The sequence below is a fragment of the Manis javanica genome, chromosome 15 (assembly GCF_040802235.1).
Source record: "Manis javanica isolate MJ-LG chromosome 15, MJ_LKY, whole genome shotgun sequence".
Lineage (NCBI taxonomy): Eukaryota > Metazoa > Chordata > Mammalia > Pholidota > Manidae > Manis > Manis javanica.
In genome coordinates, this window is record NC_133170.1 from 32,674,052 (window position 1) to 32,687,700 (window position 13,649).

Consider the following 13,649-nt stretch of genomic DNA (forward strand, 5'->3'; position numbering starts at 1 on the left):
GGTTTAACACCCCAGAGTTCTCAAGCAAAACCTCCTTGTGTGTAAGAGGCTCCAGGTCTGACCTCCATCCCACCTCCCCTCACATCCTCCTGCTCAGGCCTGCCTTCCTGACCCCAAATCAGTCTGAATCACGCCTGTTCTCTGAGGAACACGGAAAAATACAGTCACCAATGCCACCCCAATGCCTGTCGCAGCCCCACACACACCTGCCCACCCACCCGCCCCCCAGCTTTCACGGTCTTACTGTTGTAAATATTGTTGTACAGTTTGTAATCATCACAGAATCCCGTGGTCGAAGGCCTCGCCTGCTGTGCCTTCTCACCCTTGAGAAAGGCCAGGGAATCCAGAAGGGGAAACCTTTCGAGAAGAGTTTCAGGGTCATCTCTGTATATGCCTGTAAGATTGCGTTTTTATCTAAGGAATAATGTTATTTAAAAAACAAACAAAAAAACACAAAAACAAGAATTGCAAATAAATTTCTTAACAACGTCTACATTGATTTAATCGTATCTTCCTATTCGAGATCCCTCACTTTCTTCTGTTTCCCAAAGGTCACAAAAATGTACTTAACTCTCCAACTGTCATCCCAGACCCTCCGAAGGGGAGGAAGGCTGGGAAAACCATGGAAATCTGAGTGCAGTGACACCTTCACCTTATGCCAGCAGTAACATCATCATACACCTCTTCCTTCCAGTGAAAAGGTTAAAAGAAAAACAGTCAAAAGTTGCCAAGGAGACAGAATGGGAGGGATTAAATGGATAATCCACAAAGTAGAAGAGCTGTCCCCCAAATATTTGGAGAGGCACAAAGCTGGTTTTGAAGGAAAAAAGGGAGGAGGGAGGGAGAAAAAAGAGAGAAGATCATGTATAATGATGCACTTTGAAGACCATAAACATGCAAGTTTCTTTTTTTCTCTTTTTCCGTTAAGCTGATGCAAAGCTTCCCAAATAATTTGTCTCAGAAATACATGTGCCTTAGTTGAACACAGTTATAAGAACAGTCCTCTCCCGCTCTCCTAGGGCCTCGCTCTGCCTGTCCCGTACACCCTGAGCTCTGGAGTCCTGCTCGGGGCTGTACCAGGGCGGGAAGGGAGAGCGGAGGGGGAGGCCAGAGGGTAGAGGAAAGGGAAGAGGAGAGGGGCAGAGCAGAAGAGGGGAGGAGAGGGGAGGGAGGGGCAGAGCAGAAGAGGGGAGGAGAGGGGGAGGGGCAGAGCAGAAGCAGGGAGGAGAAGGGGAGGGGCAGACAGAAGAGGGGAGAGGAGAGGGGAGTGGGGAGAGAGGCTGGGGAAGGTGGCACAGGCCCCACCCCCCTGGAACGGCCACTGGCCACTCCGAGAGCAGCTGGGACCAGGACAATCTGCAGGTCACAACCCATGGGCTGGGGCGGTGACGGTCATGTGAGATGTCATTTGTTACCAGTAACTGTTGAGGTACCAGCATCTATCTGCCAATGACTCTTTTAATCAACTAGAACAGATCCAAGATCTACCCTCTAAGGAAATTCCTGTCTTACACCTCTGTGCACTTTCCTGAATAGGGGTAGGAGTGAGGTATGGCCACTTTCCTGAATAGGGGTAGGAGTGAGGTATGGCCCGCGGCAGAAATCAAGCCGCACCGTAGGGTGTCTCCCAAGTATGCGCTATTATTTGGTGTCAGCTGTTCAGGTCTGGCTGGCCTTCAAGCCCTTTCCCTGCATCAGGCCTGCTTCTGCCCATTTCTTACCTTCTCCCCCAAAGGAGATGGGGTTATTGATCTGCTTGGTCAGAGTATGAGATATGAATCAGGCCCCAATTACTAGTGGACTGGATCACTGCATAGTGAACAGTGCATGTGTACATACATGACACTGTCCTGTACTTTATTTTCCTGCCTTCATATCCTAAGCAAAACTAAATGTTCTTTCTGTAGCTCCCTCCCCCCTTGCCTAGGGCTTTCCAGCCATGTGGCTCAACAGTCTCTCAATCTCTTGCTCCTCGTGGGCATACCTGGGTGTTTAGCCACATCTGGAAGTTAGGCTGTAAAAGTGGCCAAGCAGGAGGCCCTGACCTGGCCGTGAGCCAGAGGGAAAGGCCCCACTCCCACCCTCACAGAGCTCTCCGCTGTGCCTCGTGGGCATGATTCCAGCTAATTATAGAGTAGCACTTACATTTGTAGTGGGTGCACCTCCAGGTACTTAATTTCCTGGGGAATCCCACCGGGAGGAGAGGCAGGGCCAGACTTGGAGCTCTTGAGCAGTTTAAATAACTTCAAAATCCCACCTAGCCCCATCAAATAGGCTGAGCATTTAGCTCAGGAGTTTCAGTGATGCCGCACTTACACAACATGAGACACAATTTGGGAATCAGAAATCACAGTTCATGTATCTGTATGCAATTGTCTGTGTGGCCTGATAGCGGCTAAAGCCTCCTCCTTTCACAGCTGATGCTTCCATCCTCTTCTCTTTAATTTAAGGAATCATTTTCAGTGTGGTTTCCAAACCACACATCAGGATCACTTGGAATGCTTGATTAAAATGCAGATTCTTGCACCCTTTCGCAAAATATTAAATCAGGCACTTAGAGGTTGGAGCCCATCAATACACGTTATATAGCTCGTTCCCCAAGTGGTCCTTATTTAGACCAAATGTTGGGAACCACTAGTACGAGACTTTGATTTCCACTAAAAATGCAAAGGCCTACAAGAAGAGGAAGCTTTTTCCCATTATGCTCCACTGGGAACCAAAGGTCTGAAGGTATAAATAAAAGATTTGAGAGCAGGTGTTCATGGGGACTGGGGGCAATGACTGTCAGCGTGGAGCAGAGAGGGTGGGGTCAGGGCGAGGCAGATATGCAAGAAGGTAACAGTTAGGGAGAAGGCCCAGAGACATCCCGAGCTGGCTCCTCCTCTTTCACCACCTAGGAATTTTGACTGAGCTTGGGAAGCAGTGAAGTCAGCTAAGGCAGGTGATCTGGTCTCTGTTCCACGGTCCACTGATAAATCAAAGATGGTTTTACGTGCCTGGCTGCCATCTTAAACATCTTATTTGTAAGCTGGGAAGACTTCTGCAAACTCCTTGGAGGGCACGGTGGTCCTCAGAGGCAGGCTACTGTCAGTGGACTCTGCCCTAGTCCTCTCTGGAGCGCCTGGAGTCAGAGGAATGCCAACACCCCACAGCGGGACCTAGAACGGCGGCCTGGGGCCTGACAGTAGGAAGGAAGAGAAGAGTCTTAGGTGTCAGGGGGTGGGGGTCTTGAGGAATTACCCACACTTCATGCATTCTCCAAACACAGCAACTGGGTGCAGTCACCTCTAGAAATTCTACCTGATAATCTTGAAATGCCAGGCTTGTTTTCAGGAAAAGAGAGGTCTCAAGATATGTTAAAACCAGGGTGACCACATAATACGTTGTCTAGAATGAGGACTTTTGAGAGTAAAGAGAGCCTGCCCCTTAGCTGACCCAGCCCCATCTGGTCTTCCTGGCGAGAACCCAGGAGAGAGTGGCACCTTACAGAAGGAGTGTGGACTGGCTGCCCTTAGAAGACGGAGCCTCCCTTTCCTATGCCCGGTCCCTAAAGTCCGGGATCCACAGACTAACCATTTAAAGCACATCATGCCACATGCTCTCAACTGTCCAATGCTTTCCCATCATGCTCAGATTAAAACCCAATCTTCCCCATGACCTGTGAAGCCTTATGGTGACCTGTGCTCGGCTGCCCCTCTGCCTCTCAGGCTGCATGTCCCCCGCTGTCTCTGTCCCACTCACTCACTTCTCACCGTACTGGCTGCCTTGTTACTAATTAAACACAGATTTATTCACTCCTTTGCCAATCATCAAAACTTACTGCTTCTCAGCACTGAAACCGCACTTCCTCACCCTGCTCTGTGACCCGGGACCCTATAAGCGTTTCTCCCTTGCCGGCTGGCTCAGGGACAGCGGAGGCTTTCTCGGTACAGGACACTGAAGGGGCACTGCAAGCCCACTGCTGAAGAAAGGGACTTCTTTTCCACCCTTGGTGTGCTGTTTGAAGGCATGGCACCCCTGGGGCTCTGCGGGAGGCCTGGCAGTGCCTGTCGTGGTAGCCCTGGTAGAACGGCTCCACCTGCCCCCACAGCCTCCAGCAGGTCTCCCCTCCACCCAGCGGGACCTACTATGGACCAGCTCTGCCCTGCCCCCTGCAGTTTCCTCAACGCCGGCAGGCTGTGTGCTCCGCTCAGTGGCCACGCCTCCCCAAGGAGGGCCGGGCCGGCCTTGAGGTGAGGGGCGGGGAGAGCTCCGCCAAGTCCTCATTTCCTCTTAACTTGCCGCCCTTCAGCCCTAGAGGCAATGGCTGCTTTTTGCACTTGCCATTCCCAGCTCGGCAGGCACCTTTTATAAGTCACGATTCTTTACATTACATTTCTCCTGTTCAAATCACCAGTGTGATGTCTCCTGATTGGACCCGATATAGGGTTGGTCCTGGGGGTGGTCTGAGGAGACAGACTCTCAAAGATGGGATGTGAGCATGGGTTTGCAGTGTGCTTGGGTCTGAGGGCAGTGCTGAGCTCCTTGCCAGTGGGAAATCGGATGCTAGTTATCCATGACACACAGTGACATTCCAATTATTTAAATTATCTCCTGTGGTTGGCTATAATGAAATGCTAATTAAATAAAATGCCTTGGGAGCCTGAGTGGCTGCTGCAGCTGGCTGTATGGCATCAGCATGGCCAAGGGCTGTGGTAGGGGTTGGATTTCCTGAGTGCCTTGCGGCGCTTGCAGAAAGAAAAAGGCAAGCTCCATATCATAGTCTTAGAATCAGAAAGCTTTCATGACAGTCCTAATATAATCTATTTCTTGTAGCCACAAGGCCAGTATTACTGAATATCAAACAAAAACCTGAACTGAGCAAGTGGCTGAATTACAACAGTGGTTGAATTCACAACCTTTACAAGTTATGTGAAAATTAGGACATTGATTGAGAAATGATGAGACCCTGAAACTTGGAATGGGGATGTCCAGTAGGATTCAAATGAAATTGAGAATCTCGAATCCCAAGTCACTCTGACCATGCCTTGATGATGTAAGGGGGCTGCCCTGCCCTGACTAGCCCTCCCCCGCTCCTCCTCTGGAAAGCCTGTGATAACTTCTCCTGGCAGATGCCTTGGATGGGGTGCTCATTCTTCTCAAGACCACTTACCACCTCTTCTTGCCACTAGACCCACAAGTTGGGTCAAATCTCAGCATGTTTCAGGAACTCTCATGTACAGTATGACCCAGGAGGAAAGGAACTGCAAGACTTCTCTAACATATATGTTGGCAGAAACCTGGGGAATGTGAGGGAGGGGATTCTGAGGGAATTAAACCAAGGATGGTGATCTAGAGATTCCAGATTTCACATGTTAAATTATCCCACTGGAAGTGGCTCTAGCATTGCACTTAGTTGGTTGGCTGACACTGGACTCAGTAGTGTCCTCGGCTTAGTGACAGTGAGATGCCATAGCTGCCAGTTTGACGTGGAGGACGGACTCCAAGGCATAGGAAGATAGGAATGTTGATGTGGATTTATCCCGTGTGACATGCACACCCATTGCCCAACCACATCAGCTCAGCAGACCCTCACTTCACTAAGATTTTGAGAAACAAATTAGTGAAGCAGTGTGTGCATCCTCTAAAAGCCCTGTGATTCTCCTCATCTATAGACTAGATATGACAGTGGGGATACTGCTCTGATTTCAAGCAGGCTAATGGAATCCCAGAGTAACAGAGGCCAAGGAGTAGCACATAACTGCCTAAGACAAGGTGGGCACATTTACTGTAAAGCGCAGCAGGAACAAAGGTAATCAGATTGCTTTAGCCCATAGGAATTTCAAGAGCTGGTTAACTGATCCCCTGGCAATAAAAGAAATAGTCAGCCTACTAAAACATTGCTGGATCTATAGCAGGAGTCCACAAACTATGCTCCATGAATCGAATCCAGGCTTGTACCTATTTTTGTAAATAAATTTTTATTGGAACACAGCCACATCCATTCATTTACATGTGGTCAACGGCTGCTGTCCTACTACATCAGGAGAGCAGAGTGGTCATGACTGAGACTGGCCCGCAAAGCCTAAAATATTTACAAGCTGACCCCTAACAAAAAAATGTATGCTAACCCTGGTCTCTATACCTGGAAAACTTCTAAGTCTACTGGTTAAAGATCCAATTTGAGTCACTGCAATGGCGAGTCACAGCCTGTCACCCAGTTTCTGGTCCTAGGCTGATTCGCGTACCCCAAGTCCATACATATATACAGCACTGCCATACATATATACAGTAAATTCCTCTGAAACTTCCCTGGAGAGATCTATAACCGCTCACTACTGTGATGAGGCGCTGGAGAAAAGGAAATGCCAGACCACTAGACACGGGCTCCGAATTGATGCTGATTCCTAAGGACCCCACATACCACTGTGTCCACCAGTCAGACTGGGGGCTTGTGGTGCTCAGGTGATAGATGCATACCTCACGAAGTGTGTCTTCTTGCAGGAGCTAATTTTATAGCAAAGCAAGTGTAGCAGAGGCTCATGCCCAAGGAATCTTATCACAGACCCCATCTCCCAGATGCAGCCGACTGAGCTGAAAGGTGGAAGGGCTTACTGAAAACTTGGTTACAGCATCAACTGTGAGACAACACCCTGAAAGGAGGCGGTGTCTTACAGGCTGCCGTAGATGCTTTGAATCAGAGGCCATTAGGTGGCGCTGTCTCCCACATAGACAGAATATAGGCATCAGCAGGCGAAGGTGGAAGTGGGAGAAACTCCTCTCAGTACTACACCTAAAAAAAAAAATTAGATGCTTCACTTCCCAGCCAGCAATGATGAGCTCTTCTAGTTTGGAGGTCTTAGTTTACAGTGAGTGAATGCTCCTACCAAAGGACACAACGTCCCATAGGCCTGGAAGATGAGACCGCCACGTGAGTATTGTGGGCTCCTCACGCCACCAGCAACAGGCATAATAAAAAAGAGGCACTCTGCCAGCTGGAGTGACTGACCACAACTTCCAATGGGACACTGCGCTTCTGCTACACAGTGGGGTACAGAGAGGGCCCAAAGGAGGGTTCATTGGAAGCTACAGCAAACAAACAAAAGAAAAAGCCAAGACTCTTGAGGCTACAAACCCTTAGGAAATGATGGTTAGGATCACCACACCAGGGTAAGAGCTGCCAGTACTTGAGCTTCTGACTGAGGGCAAAGGGAAATGGAGCAGGAGTGCGGACAAGGAAGACGTGCATATCCTCTCCTACTGTGAAACCAGTTACCAGGATTGTGTTTGCTTTGCGTATTTTCATGCATATATTTGTTTGCATAGAGTTACTCTTTTCCTCTCTCCTTTTTCCCTTATTATTTTATTTACATGCTGTTGAAGGTTAATTTTGCAATTTAGTAATCAGGTAACAAATCTTGCAGTGGGACTGTGACTGAATTTGGAAGTACTGAAGGTAGCCAGCAATGGGCCTAACGTGTGCATGACTGTCTCTACTGGGGGTAAAGTGTGAACATGTCTTCCTTGTACAAAGGACAGCTATAGCTCCTTAGGAAAAAACATTGTTTGGAATTTGAGATGTGTGTAGGAGGACACATATGGGAGCTGAGCAGCCAGGGGTAGACTGTGCCCATTACCCATTTATTGCCTCTCAGCTCCAAAGCCACCCTTTTCTGCCCCCCATTCTATGACATGGGGGCTGGACCCAATAAACATTTCTCTTTTGCCAGATGCTTGATGTTGGGATTTGTCAGTAGATAAAATAGATAAATGGGGGGGCATTAGTAGAAATGGAATCCCTTCCAGCACTCCCCTAAGTTTTTCACCCCCCGCAGGCTGCATGTTCCTCCCTTTCCCACTCTCCTTCCTCGGTGGTAGAAGCTGCCCTCCACAATTGCTGCTTCCAGATCCCTTAGAGTCTTCTTTTTACCCCATCAAGTAGTTTTAACCACCTTTGACTAGTTAATGAGTCTTTATATTAAACTTTCCCTGTTCAAATTACTGGTGTGGCTTCTGTCCCTGATGGAACCCTGACAAGTGTACCACCTCAGGGCCCTGCTTTTCCCTCTGCCTGAAACAGGCTTCATTCAGGTAACTATTCATACACAGCCAACTGCTAGCACTGTCCAAGCTGTCCTTCACTGTGGGTGAACTGAAGCCTCCAGTGCAGTCTCCATCTAATTGTTTGAAACAAGATGACACAGACCCAACCCTCGGGCACCACACCTGCGACCAGGCTAAGCCCAGGGAGAGTGGGTGTGAAAGGGCCACTTGTGATATAAACCAGACCTTAAATTTTGACTCCCAATGAATCTGCCTGGGACCAGCATTACTACTACCCACAAGCCCAAAAAACAGCATCAAGATTCTCTGAAAGCACCCAAGAAAACTCCATTTGTCCACAGAGTATTTACTAAGCCCCTGCTATGTACCAAACACTGTTCTAGGCACTGACTATACAGCAACACTTGGTTCTGAATCACCCTAAAATGTCCCACAGGTGTGAGGGGTACCCTCCCTTCCACATAACTCCGAGCATGCCTTGGGTAAAACTTCACCCACAGGTTGTGCCTTCCCACAAGCCCAGCTGAGGTTCAAGGGCCCTGCACACAGTTGCCCATGAAAATGCCCAGCCTAGGATAAGAGTTGAAGGTGGCATCTAGCAGCCCTTGGCAGGAGTTGTGAGAGCCCAGCAAGGCCATCTATTTGTAATAGTGTGTGCAATGGGAGGGACTGGGATGTTGAGTCCCACCTTGCTGAGATCACCGCAGAACAGGGTAGGTCATTCAGAACAATGAGTTCCTTCCAGGCTAGCCATACAGGAGCTTTCTTATCCAGGAGAAGGGGCAGAAGCAGCAGCCACCCTCTGTGAAGGTTTGTACAAGCCCCTCACACTGTGGCTGGGCCAGTGGCTGGAGAAAAGCAAAGGAAATTGTTTCCTGGGATGCATTCATGCTGAGCCCACCCAGCTTCCACTGGCTCCTGTATCATTGGGGGGGCCCTGGAGTCAGTGTGATAGTTTCCTATTATTGTGTAATAAATTTCCATAAACTTAGCAGCTTAAAACAGCACACATATATTATCTCAGTTTCCATGGGTGAGGAGCCCAGGTCTGCATCCTCTGCTTGGGGTCTCTCAAAACCGCAATCTTGGGTAAGCTTGGCTGCATTCTCATCTGGAGGTTTGACTGGGGAAGAATCCACTTCAGAGTTCACTCAAGTAGTTGGCAAAATTCAATTCCTTCGCAGCTGTATGACTGAGGTCCCCATTTTCCTGTGGGCTGTCAGCAGGGATCCACTCTAAGCTCCAAGAGGCTGCCTGCGACTCCTGGCCAGGCATCGCCTTCCATAGCCCCTTCCATAACATGGAAACTCACACCTTCAATGCCAGCAAGGGGGAGAGAGAGCCTTTCTGTCTAGTCTGCTGAAATAGATCTACATAGCATGATATAATCACGCGAGTGGCATTCCACTGATCAGACGCAAGTCACAGTCCCTGCCTGCACACAAAAGGGAGCGACGTGCAAAGGCATGGAGGCAGAAACCACTGGGGGCCAGCGTGGGGTCTGTCTGCCACCAGCAGCCTCAGGACCAACACTGCATGACAGGAAAGCCCCAATGACGCTCAACCAAGTGATCTGGGAACACCATGCTCGCTTGGACAGCACAGACTGTACCCAGCAAGGTGGCGCAATCAGACCCCTCTGAACCTTAAAACTCTTAGTTCTAAGACTATGAAGACTCTTCCTGATTTGAAGATACCCAGCAGAATGAACTAGGCTCACTGTACAGGCTTCTGGCGAGAACCAAATTAGGTACAACATGAGGAAGAATTCTGAAGTATCATCAAGTGCACACCACTTTCCCCACACTTAGATGAACCAAGGCTGGCTGTAGAAGCAGAGAGCAGCAAGAGCAACAGTTTTATTTTGTGAAGGAGGAAAGCAAAGTTTAGCAGGAAGAAGCCCTGCCCCAGACCCAGGATTCATGAGATCACACACTTCCTAGTGTAAGGGGCCAGAGTCTTAGAACTCACAGGCATCAGCCAAGCCAGAACTTAGCAGGCGGAAGCCACTTTAACAGGTAATGATGAGAGCTGTACACAAACGACCCCGAGCAGAAGGACACGGTGATGAGGGTGTGGGTGGACATCTACTCCTCCTTGATGCCCCTGATGAGGTGGAGGCAGGGGCCCAAGTGGCTGGTGGTGCTGCAGAGGATGGTGGCTTGGGTCACCAGGGGCAGGTGCTGGAATGTGAGAAGGAACAAAAACACTCTGTGAGCCGACCTGCAGGGAGAAGTAAAGGAGGTACAAGAGCAAAAGCATCTTCTCCTGGTGGAAGTTCAGGGGCCTCAGAGAGGGGACGTGCTCCTGGACCCCCACCATGGAGCCCTCCTCCACACAGCCTGCCACCAACTCCATGGACTTGGCCTTCGCCTGCTGTGCCAAATCTGAGCCATGAAGCACTCCATGAGGAAGAACAGGGCCAGGAAAATGAAGAAAAAGAAGTACCATGTCCCCATGACAGGACTGCTAAAACTTCTCTTGAAACAGTCAGGCAAGCATGGGTGAGGGTACTATGGCACCAGAAGCCTTCGTGGATAGGAGACCAGCATGCAGACCACGTGCACCACCACCCCCTGCACGGCAATGAAGCCAAACCTCCATGTAGCTGCCACCCCATGTAGTAGCTGGATTTGTCTCTGGCCACAAACTGTAGCACAGGGATCTGTCCCACCACTGCTGCTGCAGCCATGTCCACAGGTGCTCAGGGCAGAGGGTCCAAGACCCAGAGAATCCAACCGCACCTCGGGAGGGGAGGAGAGAAGAGCACAGGGTCAGTAAGAAAGCAGGTGCCAGGAGCCCTAAGCATGCCTGAGAAGACGGCTTAAGGTCTAGAGCCGCCCCCGGCACCAGTTTCAGGTCTTTACATACACGCAGCATCGGCACTCCTGTGACACGGTGATTCCTCCCTCCACATTTCAGCCAGTGACAGAGGCTGTCCACCTCAGAACACACCCCACTGTGTTATAATTACGTGTGCCTTCCTCGTCTCTCCTACTGGAGGTAGGAAATCAAACGAAGCTTCAGGAAGTCAAGAAATCAAACATTATTCACAGCTCGATGCCAGTATCACCCAGCATAGACCATCACACATAAGGACCTAATCAGACTTGATGAATGAACAAAGAAGGGCAGGAGCAAACGGGTGGATCTAATGGCCCTGGTTCTGTCTGGCTGTCCTTGAGCCCTGTGGCGATCTCTGTGCTTTGTATCTTTGCCAGGAAATGTTCTAGGACTAAGCAAAGGAGTAGAACACCCCCTTTTCTTTCTTCCTTGGACATGACTTCTGTTCCATCCACAGCCCTTCAGAAGGTACCCATCATACCTGATTCATAAAAATTAACCATTTTGACCACTTTTAAGTGTACAGTTCAGTAGCATTCAGTACATTCACACTGTTGTGCGACCATCCATCTCCAGAACTTTTTCACCATCCCAAACTGAAGACCGGTCCCCATCAATCACTAACACCCCATCTTCTCCCCTCTCCCCAAGCCTGGAAACCACAGTTCTGCTTCCTGCCGCCATGACTGTGACCGCTCAGGGAGCCTTCTCAGAGAGGAATCGTACCACATGTGTCCTCTTGCATTTAGTTTGTCGTTTAGCATGATGTCTTCAAGGTTCCTCCATGTGGTAGCAGGTGTCCAAGTTTCCTTCCTTTTTATGGCTGAGCGATAGTCCACGGTATGGATAAACCACATTTTGTTTACCCATTCATGCAATGATGGACATTTGAGTCATTTTCATCTTTTGGCTAGTGTGACTAAAACTTCTATGAACATGGATGTACAAGTATTTTTGAGTACCTTCAATCTTTTCTTGTCAGTATATAACGGGATGTAGAATTGCTGGATAATACAGTAAACCTGTGCTTAATTTTTTGAGGAATCACCACACTGTTTCCCACAGCGGCTGCGCCATTTTACAGTCCCACCAGCAGGGCCAAAGGGTTCCAGTTTCTCTACAGCCTTACCAACACTTGTGTTTTTTTTTTTTTTTTTGAGAGGGCATCTCTCATATTTATTGATCAAATGGTTGTTAACAACAATAAAATTCAGTATAGGGGGGTCAATGTTCAATGTACAACCATTAATCCATCTCAAGTCTAATTCTCGTCAGTCTCCAATCTTCTGAAGCATAACGAACAAGTTCTTACATGGTGAACGAATTCTTACATAGTCAATAAATTCTTACATGGTGAACAGTACAAGGGCATTCATCACAGAAACTTTCGGTTTTGATCACGCATTATGACCTATAAACAATCAGGTCAAATATGAATATTCGTTTGATTTTTGTACTTGATTTATATGTTGATCCCACATTTCTCCCTTTATTATTATTATTATTTTTATTTTTAATAAAATGCTGAAGTGGTAGGTAGATGCAAGATAAAGGTAGAAAACATAGTTTAGTGCTGTAAGAGGGCAAATGTAGATGATCAGATGATCAGGTGTGTGCCTATGGACTAAGTATTAATCCAGGCTAGACAAGGGCAGCAAAACATCCACGGATGCAGAAGATTTCTCTCAAAGCAGGGGGGGTGAGGTTCTGAGCCTCACCTCTGTTGATCCCCAAATTCTCACCTGATGGCCCCCCTGTGACTGTGCCTGTCTTAGGTTGTTCCTCCCTTGAGGAATCTTACCCATCACTGGCTAACCAGTCATCTTCCGGGGCCATACAGGGAAATGTAAAGTTGGTAAGTGAGAGAGAAGCCATATTGTTTGAAAAGGTTAGCTTTTTACTTCTTTGCAGATCTATGCCCTGTGGCTTCTATGCCCAGCACTTGTCTCGAGGTATGTTTACCACCTGGAGGAATTATGATACTTGGTAAATTCGATATGAGGCACAAATTCTATTTAAGGGTTGTAATTAGGAAGAAAGAAGAAAAGCTACAGATGTAGCATATGGAAGGAAACGTGGGAGGATTGATTATTTCTTTGACATATCTTCTTGTAGAGTACCTTAAGTATGTATAGGTTTTAAACTACTAACTAATTTGCACACACATATTAACATAATAGGAATACGGTGACATAAACAAAGCAAATCTATAAATACCATCCATCTCCAGTGAAGCCAAGAAAACCATTTAGGCAACCTAGGCATTTGTGAAAATTTGTCTATGATATGATGGATATTGTCCAACTGTACTTGAACAGTCTGAGAGAAATCAGACAAATTAAAGCAGCCCATTTCTGGGATCTGTTCAAATCCCATATGTTCTTTTAACCATAGATAGTCTATAGTCATAAGATTTTGGAGTGCTACAACTTGCACCCCTCCCAACTCCTGGTTGAGTTCCAACAGTACAGATCCAGTCAAATTCGTTGTCTCACTGTATGCACATGCCAGCCTAGACATCTCCCTCCTCATTCCTATGGCAAGTCCAGGAGATGGTGGGCTGGATGCAGCCACAACCGCAGCATCGTCCGGATCCCTGTGGAGGCTTTTTGATGATCATCCCCCGGCACAAGTCCTCCAGAGAGTCCTGATGCCGGAAGCTCCTCCTCATATCGTATCTTACTTCATTTTCTGGGTATCCAAGCTAGGCCTTGATCTTCTGCATAGAAACAAACAGACCCTTTGCCCACACTTTGACATGC